Raw genomic sequence first — 13,713 nt, 5'->3', positions numbered from 1 at the left:
TCACATTACTAATTTAACAAAAACCCCAATTTCTAACCCTAACTCAAATTAATTAACAAAAATGCTAATTAAATTACAACTACATACAATAATAAGCATCACTAATGTATAAATTACAACTAGATACTAAATAAACATCACAACTTAAACAAAATATGAAGGATTGAAGTAATTAAATCGATTTGAGTCGAAAACAAACCTTTATTATAAACAAAGGGTCGGTAGGGATGTAGTGTGCGGATGGCGGCGGCGAGTGGTGGCGTCCGGTGGTTGTAGTTGGTGGTGGCGTCGGATCGTCGGACAAACTGGGGCGTTTTTTTTTTTTTTTAAGTTGATTGAAGTGAATGAAGGGGACGGGGTGAAGAAATTGGCGAAAAAAAAATAAACAGAGGGTTGGCGACCGTTTTTGGTCGCCAAATTGGCGACGGGTTTTGGTCGCCAAAATTGGCGACTGATTTCGGTCGCCAATTAGGATAATATTGCGTCGCCCGTGGATTTCATACGGATTTTTGGATAAAAAGGTATAGTCGCCAAATTGGCGACGGATAGTGGTCGCCCGTTTTTTTTTTCCTGTCGCCAATTTGGCGACTGTAGTATGTCTGTCGCTTTTATCGTGTTTTCTTGTAGTGATATGAACGAATTGAATTTCTACAACCCGGAATTGAATTTAATGACGAAAACCCGCAAATATGAGATTACTTGGGATTTAAGTCGGATTTAAATGATGGATAAAACGTGTTAATGATGATAAATTATATACATGTGAAATTAACATGATTATATCAAAGAATTATCAAGAACAAACGAAACAAATAAGAATTTGACGAATTACAGAGGACGAAGGAAGAAGAAAGGAAGCAGGAACTGCGGCAGCCTCACGAAGAGGCGCAGCAGTTGCTGCGTCCTTTCTCGACGGTTTGTCTTCTGGAAATCCGTAAAAAGGGTTTTAAAGCACGGTTTTAGAAATCGGTTTTAATTGGTATTTTCGACATGAACCTTACAATTGATGATACAAAAAGTAAATAACAATAAATAAAGAAGGATTTACACCCTCAGACTTACATGTTTGACGAAACGAGAAGGACTAAGTTATCGATTAGCGATGCTCGACTCGAACTATAATGCAAATATGAAAGTGCCCTCGTAAGAAGAAAACGATTAGATTAATTAAGTTGATTGATGTGGAGTTGGTCAAATTGGTCGGTCATGCAAACGAGGCTGGTACTCAGAAAGATCCGAGCTTACGTGGTCGAATGTTCAAGCACGTAGACGCCAAAAAGTAAGAACAAAAGTCTAGAATTCAAAGGGAGAAGAGAAGGGCGGACACTCGCGTGAGAAATATGAGGAGCGAAGGCTCCTATTTATACTAATCACGTGGCGGAAATAGGGTTTCAGAGAGTCTTTGAAAGTGAATCTCGGAAAGATATGAAAAAGATATGAAAATTACGCAGAAAATGACCTGGGAAGAGGCGCAGCAGCCACTGCGTCTCTTGGAAGAGGCGCAGCACCTGCTGCGTCTGTTCCCAAGGGGTTTCCTCCTGCGGAAGAAAGATTTCCGTGTTTGAGTTATGGTAGGACGGAATAATTTGGTTTTCCTTAATATTTTATGTGAATATTACGGGAAATTGTTTACCAAAGGATAAAGATTATGAAATATTATAAAATATGGAATAGAAATATTCGGAACGTTCCAGAACATTCTGACTCGGGATTTAACGGTTATCAGAAAATGAAGACGGTTTTAGGCCCGGACTCCAAATGTACTCTAATTACTGTCAAAACGACCGTATCGGCGCGTAGATGACAACTAAGAGGTAGACATTAATATTTGAGCGATCACTTGACGATAAACTTACGAACTATCACAAATCGTTCCGTGTACAAAACATGCGGCCCAATCATCACCGGGTGTTTTGCGGGAGGTGCAGAAACGAGGTGTCTACAATGTTTCACAACTCTTTTGTGGAACTTTATAACCCGCCAAGTTGTAATCAGGAACCCGATAATGATCTGATAGTAGCTAAGCTTTGGATGGTTTCTCTCCTTGCATTGGTGATGATGACGCGGATAGATTGGATCGTTCTTTTACGGCTAAAGAGGTACGTAAATAAGTTTTTCAGATGGGTGGACTAAAGTCCCCTAGTCCTGATGAAATCCCGGGAGTTTTCTTTCAAAAATGCTGGTCCTTTGTGAAGAATGATGTTACAAGGGCTGTGCTCTCGGTTCTGAATTCTGGAATGGTCTTAAAAGAAATGAATCGCACCTTCATTGCCCTCATCCCTAAGTTTGATAATCCGGAAGTGGTTGGTAATTTTCGACCAATTAGTCTTTGCAATGTTTTTATGAGAATTGTGTCGAAATGCATTACAAATCGGTTGGCCAATGTTATGGGTTCTTTGGTTGGAGATTTCCAAAATGTCTTTGTCCCGGGGAGACAAATTTCGGATAACATCTTATTGGCGCATGAAGCAATTCACAAAATTAATAGGCACAAAAAAGTAACTATGGACAGTTTGCTTTCAAAGCAGATATGAGTAAGGCTTATGATAGGGTTAGATGGGACTTTCTACGGGCAGTTTTAGCTAAGGTTGGACTTCCTGGGAGAATGGTGACTCTTATCATGAATTGTGTCACCACGGTCTCTTATCAGGTCCTCTTTAATGGGGCTCCCATGAGCCTTTTTGTGCCAAAATGTGTACTCCGGCAGGGTGACCCCTTGTCCCCTTTCCTTTTTGTGATTTGTATGGAAGTCCTCTCTCACAATATGCAACATTATGAATTGGATGGTCGTCTTAAAGGCATAAGTCTTTGCCCGGGGGAAGCACGTCTTTCGCATCTTTTCTTTGCTGATGATGCGGTTTTCCTCCTTCATGATCAAAATAATGGACCACGGAACCTTCGACGTCTTCTGGATGATTATTGCGCAGTGTCTGGGCAGATTATAAATGAGGCAAAATCGGGTATCCTTTTCAGTCCAAGTACAAGGCTGATCTGAGTACGTCAGTGCACGAGAACTCTCAAAGTCAAATGTAATAAAGGTCTTGGGAAATATCTTGGACTACCTACTGAATTCCAAGGATCAAAAAGACAATTATTCAAAGGGTTAATTGAACATGTCATGAAGCGAATTTCAAACCTCTCAAATTTCTTATCAAACCTCTCAAATTTCTTTCTATCGGTATTTAAAATACCGGTAAGTGTGACGGCCAAGATTAACTCTCTTCTGTCACATTTTTGGTGGGCGGGTAGTAAAGTGAGGAAAACCATACACTGGTGTAGTCAGAAATTTCTCAGTCTGCCTAAGAGGGATGGAGGTCTTGGGATTAGGAATATTGAATGTCTAAATCAGGCTATGCTTGCTAAACACACTTGGAGACTTCTGGGAATGGATTCCTCTTTCTTTAGTCGTGTTTTTAGGAAGAAACTGCTTCAAAATGATGGCTCTCCGGAAGGGTGCTTAAAAAGGAAAAAGGGTAATAACCTTTCTTGGGGGGCAAAAAGCGTCATGTATGGATTAGATTTTGTTTGTGATCATGTTGGATGGCAACTCAAACTTAAATGTTTGGACGAACAAATGGGTGAATGGTGACATGGCGGAGTCAAGGGACGACTTGATGTCGTTAAATGACGTGGATTTGCGACATGTGCGAGTGAGGGACTTAATTTTACCTCCTGTTGATAAAGAAGGAGGCAGTTGGAGAGAAGAAAAAGTTCGGGATATCTTCTCTAAAGAATGTGCTAGGAAGATTCTTGCAACCCCGATTTGTCACTCTATGAGTCAGGATGATATTTTTTGGCCACACAGTACTACGGGGGAGTTCACTGTCAAAAGTGCGTATGGTGTTTTGTTTACCAAATTTATGGATCAAAGGGGGTCCAATAAGGACAAGACAAGATTGGATATGAATGGTAAAAACTTCTGTAGGAAGAAGCTTTGGAGGCTACCAAGGCCTATGACATTGAAGGTTCTGATTTGGAGGATTATCACAAATTCTTTGTAACACCCACGAATTTTCCGTGTTGACATTTATAATTTAATTAGCCATTTTATTATTTTATTTGTATTTTAAAACCGTTTTTATAAAAATGCGGCTTTACATGTAAAATAATATTAATGTTGATAAAAAAATATCCGTTTTAAGTTTGTAGTAGGTTCGGGTTGTGTTTTAGGGTAAAATCGACTAAAAATGATAGTTTGAGCCTAAGATAACTATTGGCTTTCATCCTACTCTTTTCCCTCCACCCATATAAGAGCTTAAACCCTATCTTCTCCCTCCACCATTCATTTTCCAGCAACAAACACACAAGTACAACACCATTGTTACACAACTTCCACCTCCTTCACTAAAATGGCCATAAAACCTTCGTTTCTTATCGGTTTTCAACGATTTTCGCGCATATATCTTCCTCTCCTCGCCCTCCATCTTCCTAGGTAAGAAAGATCTTGACTTTCCCTCATCCTTGCTGCTGGCCATGACTTTTGGGGCACGATTTTCGAGGACTTACTTGGGAAATCGGTTCTTGACACTACTACAGATACATGCTATAACAACGGGTAAAAACCGTTGTAAAAACAAAAAGCGGACGTTGTTAAAGCGGCCGTTATAGAAGGTATTTACAACGGTTTGGTTATTTAATGAAACCGTTGTCGAAAGTATTCACCACGGTTAAAAGCCGTTGTTGTTGGGTGTTCTCCGTTGTGGAAAGTGTTTCAAAAATTTGGAGGGAATAATATAACAACGGTTGTCATATGTATAACCGTTGTTGTAACTTTCCTTTCAAAATTGTGAAGTCTTTTAACAACGGGTTTATGCTACATACCCGTTGTTGAAATTGTTAGTAACAACGGTTCTTAGTTTAAAACCCGTTGTTGTAACTTTACCTCCAAAATTGTGAAGACTTTTAACAACGGTTCTTCGTTTAAAACCTGTTGTTGAATATTATGCGCGGTATTTGTGAAAGTCATTCACAACGGTGTTTTTTTTATTAACCGTTGTGAAAGGTCTTCACAACGGTTTTTTTTAGTAACCGTTTTTATTACGAACTCCTAATGTTTTGAAAAATTAAATTTGTTTCATGCCATTCAAAAACCTGCATATATCACCACCATATACCAAAGACAAGATAAATCACAGTGGGTTCATCGAACTCAATAGATTCAATTCAACCACAACAAGAAAGATCATATATATATATATATATATATATATATATATATATATATATATATATATACTTACAAGGAGTTGAATTTACATGAACTAATCATTCCCTAACTTCAACAAAAAATTTACTAATAAGCTGATCTAAACTCTGAGTATCATGCATTTCTATTTTCTAAGACGTATTTGCCCAACATGTCCCTTACCTCGTCTATATCTATACTTGAGTACTTTGCTCAATCATTGTGACGGGTTGATTACATACTGCGAAAAAAACAAAGAGAAGACATTATTGTAACAACATCAATTACTTTATAGCAACATCATGGTATATATAGCGAAAGCAAGACAACATTAGCTCTAATTTAAAAAAAGTAATAAACACATTATTAAATTACTAACCTTTTCTGGAATAATGATATATCTTCGCCTAATAATCTCCAACATGAACCGACAAACGTAGTATCCACATTGTATGCTATCTGGGTGGCGAGGGGCCTATTATTACATAAAAACAAACGGACGAGAGAAGGCTCACATCAGAATCTTGAACTTTAGGTATTGTATTAGTATTAAACACAGATTTTTGCACTTAATGTATTGTATTTGAGCACGTACCCAAGTTATCCTAATAAAATTAGGGCCATCATCGAAATCTTTCGTGGGTTGATCCCGCTTTCGTTAGCTCTTCTCTTCTCAAATGCCCTTATTTAAAAAAAAAAAAAAAAAAAAAAAACAAAAGGAGGCAGACACTCATTTTTTTAGGGGCAAAAATGAGTTTTTTGCTATAAATAAAAATTGAAACTTAATGTTATTATAAATAAATCAGTATTATAAACTTACTTATTAATCAAGTGCTTAAAAGTCTCGCTTGGTTGATTATGTAAAGAGTCCAACCAGAAAACTTTCTTCCTTGTCGGCATGATGGCTGCTAGCACCCAATGAGTCCTACATCAAGAGACATCATCATTATTAACAAGTACATATATATATTAGTTATGAAAATGCAATTGTAGGGAAAACGTAATATTAATTTGTTTATTACCCTTTTTCATTATAAGCGGCAAAAACCAGCTTCTTGGTTGTCGCCAATTGCTGAGCAATATAATCAACCCGATCTTCGAACGAGAATTCCGTAATAAATAAAGATAAAACAAAGGGGCACAAGAATCCGTATTGATCACCTGGAATCCTATTCTCGGGAATCACTCTCAATTTCAATATCCTACATTATTACGGTATTAATTCCGGTATTTAAAACACTATCTAGTAGTCAGAATATTAGAATATGAAATTATTTATTAAGAAACTTACTTCATCCAAACAAATAGGTGTTGGACATCAATCGGTCTAGGCCACCCAAATGGCTAGCATATCCCATGATAGAAGTGCTTCGCGCTCAACCCCTAGAATATCCTCCTCGAGCGGAATAACTATCAATTGCTCGGTGGCTATGCGATGGCCAGCCTCCTCATGCAGTTTCCTCATCGTCACCGTTCTTACTTTTTGCATGTAATCCTTCCCAAGATATTGTGTGGAGTTTAAACTCCTAACTTCTTTCAGTCCGGAAAGAATGAGTCTTTGATTTTGTGCTACGCCACCACCTACACATGTAGTAGATAATTAAAATAATAAAAAATCCAAAGGTAACATATCCTAGTTGGAGCGTACTTAATTAAATACCTCGTCAACCTGCTCTTTCAATGATGAGGTAGTAGTAGCAGGTATGACTGGGGACTTAGGCTTATCAGTCTTTTTTGTCCCCTACACAAAATTTCCATGCTTTTTAGAAATACAGACAAAATATAAATAAAGGGAGGTTTTTTAAAAAATGGAGAAGTTAATTAAATACCTCATCAAGTTGTTGTCTCAACGAGGTAGTTGGCATGTCTGTGGACTTAGGCTTATCCGCCAAAGTCGGCTTTTTTGTTCCCTACAAAAAAAAATAACATATAAATTTAACATATAAAAACATTCAACAATTAAAAATTTAACATATATATAAAGGTATTTCTTCTAACCCCAATCTTTTTTGGCTGAGAGGCGGAGACGGCCGAGCCAAGTAGATGTGAGTTTCGAGCCATTGGATGAAACTTCCAACCGCATCTCCCGAATGGTAATGTCGTCACGAATCGGGATAGGCGGTTGGAAGTTTTCATGGCCTGGAAAGACCGTAGTTATCTCTACTTTTCTATGATTCGGCAAAAGTTTTTCGCCATGAATTACGCTTTCATTGCTGCCGCAGATTTGGTGTGCATTTCTACGAGACCCCGGCCAACACGCACATGTGGCTTTTTCGGTTTTAGGGTCGCAAGAATAACGGCCTCTTGTTTACGGCCTCAAGAATATACACATACATTATTATATCCCAAAATTTAATAGAATTCATATAAATTTAACTAATTAAACACTTCATGCATACCTTACAAAACAGGGAACTGACTTGAAGGGGATGTATGCTGTTTTCCATCAGCCGTCTTCTCAAGTTGCATCTCCTTTTCAGACCCATTATTTACCTAATAAAATTAACCAATGGCACCATGTCAGAAGTTATAGCATTAGAGCTGGCAGGGAACACACCCCCGATCTTACCCAAAAAAAAAAAAAAGAAAAGAAAAATAAGGAAGTATTAGGTACTGATCGGCTTTAGTTGTTACAACTTGAAGCATTAGGTACCGATCTTTCTCGAATCTCGTTGACCGATACTTCCTTCTCATGTATTGCCAAGGTAGTAGCGGCCTCTTGACCAATCTGTTGTACCTTATTATTACCCCCTTTAGAAATGACATCCTCCATCATCTTCACTTCTTCTTCGGAAAGCTTGCCTCTAGCATTCAGCTTTAGTAGTACGGATGCCATTAATCAAGTGCGTGCAAGAATGTAATGTGTCAGCAATTTTTATCCCAACAATAACATGTGAATTGAACTTAAATGAAAATAATAGAATAAATGGTACCATGTCAGCCTTCTCAGACTTAGTCTTCCTTTTCTTCTTTATCGGGGCAGTTGTCCCATAATATTTCGTTACTCCAACCTGTAACGGGACGCCCCTCAAACGACCTGGATGTTCGGGTCGGCCGATCGCTCTAGCAAGAACGTCATTACGACCACTGGGAGTGAATTTCCCTTCTTCTACCTCTTTCAATACGTTGTCCTATAATATATTAAATAAACTTCAAATTATATTTGTGACTAAAATAATAAAGTTAGTAATGAACTCGTCTTAATAAAATAATGCTTACTATGTTGGCCAACACTTCCTCATCATATTTGTCACGCGACCGGGATCCTTTAGGCGTGTGCCCTTCTTTATAAGTTACATGCCGATCCAAGTTGGTCACTCCCTTTGCCACCTACACATTAACATGGTAACATTTATACATGTAAATGTGTATCAATGCAAGTCCAAGTGTGATTAAAAAAATAAAGTCTCACAGGCCGGGGAATAATGCATGCTACTTACGAGGTTCTCTTCTATCTTTCTGTAACCGCCTCGAGAACCATACCATTTCCCCTTCTTGCATGAAATGTTAGCACGATTTATTCTGCTAACGGCCTTCAAATAATTATATAGAAGCACAAGTAGATGAGATAATAAAAAGATTATATAAAGGACTCATTAATTAAAAAAATGATAGGTAAATCGTTAAAAGGCGAGGATATTTAACCTGAAACTTCTCAGTAGTTCTCATCTCTTTGAAAAGATCCCATTGTTCCTGACTGATGGTGGGACACTTGTTTTCCGGTGGGCTCTTACGCATCTCCCCCGTTGCCTTGTCCACATACAACCAATCCCTAGCAACGTCACACCTCCACTGCCTGTGGACATCCGCTGCCTTATGCATTAAATACTTATCATGGCTTTCATCGGGTATAATAAAGCCTTCCTTTACACGAGCCAAGTATAACTCCGCCAATTTTGGATTCAAAGTTCTAACATCATCTAAATGGATAGGCACAAACTGTCTTGTGCAACATCCAATCTAACTGGAGAAATAACCCGCATTTGGACCAAAGAGGGAAACCCTTCGAGCTCCATGTTATTTCCAACAGCTGTTTAGCGGCTATAGCTGCAAGGACTTTCTGGCACTTCGTAGCACCCCTCTCACCAGGCTTATTATCCTCAGGCTTATTATTCTTTTGACTTCTTTTACGTTTTTCACCCATGATAATCCTAAAACCCAAATATGAATGATATAGGAAATGAACAACTTAACAACGTACATGCAGAGTATTATCTAAAACCCTAAACCCTAATAGGAATGAAAATTTAAAACAACAGATTGAACTTCTAAAATCCTAAACCCTAATAAGAGGAGTGAAGTAGATGATGCGGGATGATAAAGATAACAAAGAAAACGAAAAACAAACAGATGCATGAAAAAGAAAAAAGATGATCGTTTTAAAACCCTAATGACGAAACACAAAGCTAAAGTGAACATACCCGATGATGATGATGATGATAAAGAGAACGAACAGGATGATAAGGGAAGGCAACGGAATCTGGGCGTCGGAAATTGGGCGACGGCCGGCAACGAGAATGTAGAAAGCGAGGAAGAGAGAAGAATTAACTCAGGACACCAACGGTTGAACTAATGTTGTGTGTGTTTGTGTATGGTATGCTGTATGTGTTTGTAAATTAGTTTTTTATTAAGACAAACTATTGACAACGGGTGCTCAAAGCAAAACCGTTGTTATATGTTAATAACAACGGGTCAATAAAAGTCAACCGTTGTCAAAACTTTATTACAACGGTTAAAATATACCCGTTGTAATATATTTTCACCAAATTTGCGCCAAAATGAAATATGTCAAAAAAATCAATGACAACGGGTAGGTGTACTACAACCGTTGTTGAAAGTAATAACAACGGGTAATGTAACTATACCCGTTGTTGAAAGTATTAACAACGGGTAATTTAAATATAATCGTTGTTATTGTTGAACCTTTTTTTTTTAAAAATTACTGTAATTCCATTACAGTCCAAACCTGTAATAATACATACTGTAACAATAGAAGCACCATATACTGCAACATTATTCAGCAATTTCAACACCAGCATCCACATCTAATAATAAGATCAAGAAAATAAGACAACACCAGCATGCATGCATACTGCATATCTAAGCTACAGGATTTACCATGCCATGCAAATTTGGGAATTTTTATTTAACAATGACCATTATTGATTTACCAATAAATTAAACCATCAAATTATTGGTCTGAAAATGACTCAAAATGTTGGTCGTCCATATCACTGTGTCCTGATGAACTATCTCAGGATCGGGGACGTTTCTTGGATGTCATAGTTTCTTCGTTAACCCAAATACCTTCACCATGGTCATCACGCATATAGATGCTTTCAGTGTCCTCATGATCAGTGTCAACATCGTCGAAATAAGATACAGTGGTAGACTGATCCATTCCCTCAAAAACGACATCCTGATCATCATCACCATTATCGGATGGACTACTCCTTCTACTCCTTATAGACAAGACAATGACCACTTCTTATCCATAGGATCGGTGACATAGAACACTTGTTTAGCTTGGGATGCCATTATGAAAGGATCATCCTTATTATTGCCAACCTTACCCAGATTGACCAACGTAAATCCCATCTTATCCTTTCGGACACAATGGATGTTGTTATCAACCCAGTTACATCGAAACAAAGGCATTGTGAAATCAATGTAATCTAGTACAAATATTTCTTGAATAACACCATAATAAAGGCATTTTTCCCAAATAGGCTTTTTATCTTTTGAAGTAGCAAAGTGCATTGGCTCAAATTCAGAAATCACACCACTATTTTGCATTGTGCTCAACTCATCTTGCTCGCGGGTGTAAAAAGTATATCCATTAATGGCAAAACTGTTGTAAAAGGTGACCCTGGCATTTGGACCTAAACCAAGACGTAGTAACCTAGGAGAGATGTCATCACCAGTTTGATCAGTACACTCTAAGACAATATTCCTAAACCACTCTGCAAACGTCTTCGTATGCTCGTTCGCAATCCACTTCTCGGTCTTGTTTGGGTGATCGTATTTGAGCTCATCTTTGTGTTGTTGAATATAAGGTTGCACCTCATCTTCGTTGTTTAGCACATACGTGTGTGCTAAATGCAACATTTCATGTGTCACAATTTTTTCAACCCGGCCCCTAATACCTTTTCCGGTCATCCAGTCACTATGATGATTCTTAGGAACGCCAATCAACTCCTCAGGGGAGAGATGAGCGTAACAATATGAAAGAGTTTCGTCTAAAATAGCGCGTTCAGCAATTCAACCTTCCGGACGATACCGATTAGATGTATAGTCCTTGTAGACTTTCATCAATCTTTCGAAAGAATACTGGTATCTCAAGTACACGGGCCCAAGGTACAAAATCTCCCCAACCATGTGAATGGTCAGATGAATCATGATAGTGAAGAAAGAGGGTGGAAAATACATTTCCAACTGACAAAGAGAGGTTACAACGAGGTCCTGCAATGATTCCCCATGAAAAATCATCTTCTTCAGAGTTATTCAGAGTTATTCTCTTCCTCTAATGATTCCCCATGAAAAATCCAACGTGTATAGGATCGACTAAATCTCCACTTTTCTAGGTGTATTTTAACGTCCGGAAAAGCCATATAGCTAATATTACCACATCTTTCACACGGACATGCAATACTAGAAGAACCTTTCAAATTGTTCGAAACGAATTCATAAAATTCAGCTAAACCATCCTTGTAGGTGCGGTCACTCATATTTGCATCAATCATCCAAGTTCGAGTCATTATTCTACATTCGTAATAATAGGCAACTAATTCAGAAAATACAATAATAGGCAAACAAATAAACGAAATTCAGGAAAGCAATTAAGCTAAATTATCAACAAATTAGATAATAACCCAAAAAATCCTATATCTATAAGCGTTGCTAAGAAACATATATATACCTGATTGATAAACACGATGAGGGAGAGAAGACGGTGATAACTGTGACGGAGATGAAGACAGAGAGACGATCAGGGAGGAATGGAGGATGATATAGTAGCAGTATTAGCTTGTGTTTGTGTTTTGTAGCGTATAGCAGAATAAAGCAATCTGTTGTTCTTAAGATTTTCATAACATTAATAACAACGGTTAATTAGTCTACAACCGTTGTTAAAAAGTATTAAAAACGGGTTCTAATATAACCGTTGTGATTACTTTTCACTAATTTGGCGTCAAACCATTAACAACGGTTAAAATTTAACCGTTGTTATTAGTTTTTATATTAACAACGGTTTTTCAAGTATGACCCGTTGTTAAAACCAATAACAACGGTTAACAACACAGAACCGTTGTAATTAAGTTTGGTAAAATTCGCGGAATCAATTCTACAACGTGTTTTGATGATTTTCGTGAATAAGCGTTGTTAAAGGGCCGTTGTGGTTGCCTGTATTTGTAGTAGTGTGAGCTTCCTTTTGGGCAACCGGCATGGTTTTGAGTCAGAATCTTGCATTTTGAAGAAATAATGAGGTAACGGTGATGGGTTACTCGGTATTATGTCATTTGTATGTTTATATGTTATGTTTTGTTGTTATAAGCTAGTAATTGTGATTCTTATGAGATTATATGTGTAGTTGTTTAAGATGGATTTATACAAGGTTTTACTTGCTTAAATTGAGTAAAGATTGTATCTTTGGCTTTCTTATGAGACGGGTAATTAGATGTGGTTGTTGTTATATGTCACTAGTATCATTACTTGCTTAAAGTTTCAGTTTTGAGACGGTTCCATTTAGCTTGCTAAAGTTGCATTTTTGAGACTATTTTGGGTGACCCGTGTTGGCCTGGAACCCGTTGTATCTGACCGGTGCGGCTTCCAATGCCACTAAAAATATGACAGATGGACCGACGTCGAAAAATTAGGTGGTTTAGCCACTTGAATCACTCGATTCGGAGTCCGTATGAGTAAATGACGCCTGTTTTACCGTTTCAAGTTCTATAAATATATATATCCTTTGTGTATGATGGTTGTTTATGCTTTTTATTCGTATCATGACCAAAGTTTTCCCTTGTTGACTCGTATATGCTTATGGGTGGTTCGGATTTTGGTTTGTTTACGTTTTGCCTCGTGTTCCGTATTAGTTAATTCATTTGTTATCGGTTATTTATACTTTGTCCAAGTAACATGTGAATGAGAAATGAAATGTTTATTCATTACACTCATTATATTTTATAGATTGAGTTCACTATAATTTATATGGGGAATTTACATACTTCCTTCTTTTGGGCTTGTTATGTTTTAAATGTTGGACTTCACATGATTACATGGTTCGACTTTGCATGATTAACTTGATGGATTTCCTGTGACTTCAAGTATTGGGTTTTTATGACTTGTTTCATGGGCTCATAAATGAGTCGCTTGAGTTGGTCACATTTATTCTGTAGATTTCACGTAACGTAAATTATTCATTATCGCTTATTATATTTTATTTAATCGGCATGTTAAATTATGAAGTGAAATATTTATTAATATAATACATGTATGAAATATTTATTATAAGTAGTCACTTATGAAGA

Source organism: Silene latifolia, chromosome 11, assembly GCF_048544455.1.
Source record: "Silene latifolia isolate original U9 population chromosome 11, ASM4854445v1, whole genome shotgun sequence".
Taxonomy (NCBI): domain Eukaryota; kingdom Viridiplantae; phylum Streptophyta; class Magnoliopsida; order Caryophyllales; family Caryophyllaceae; genus Silene; species Silene latifolia.
The sequence above is the reverse complement of the archived record's forward strand: the minus strand, read 5'-3'. Positions refer to the sequence as shown.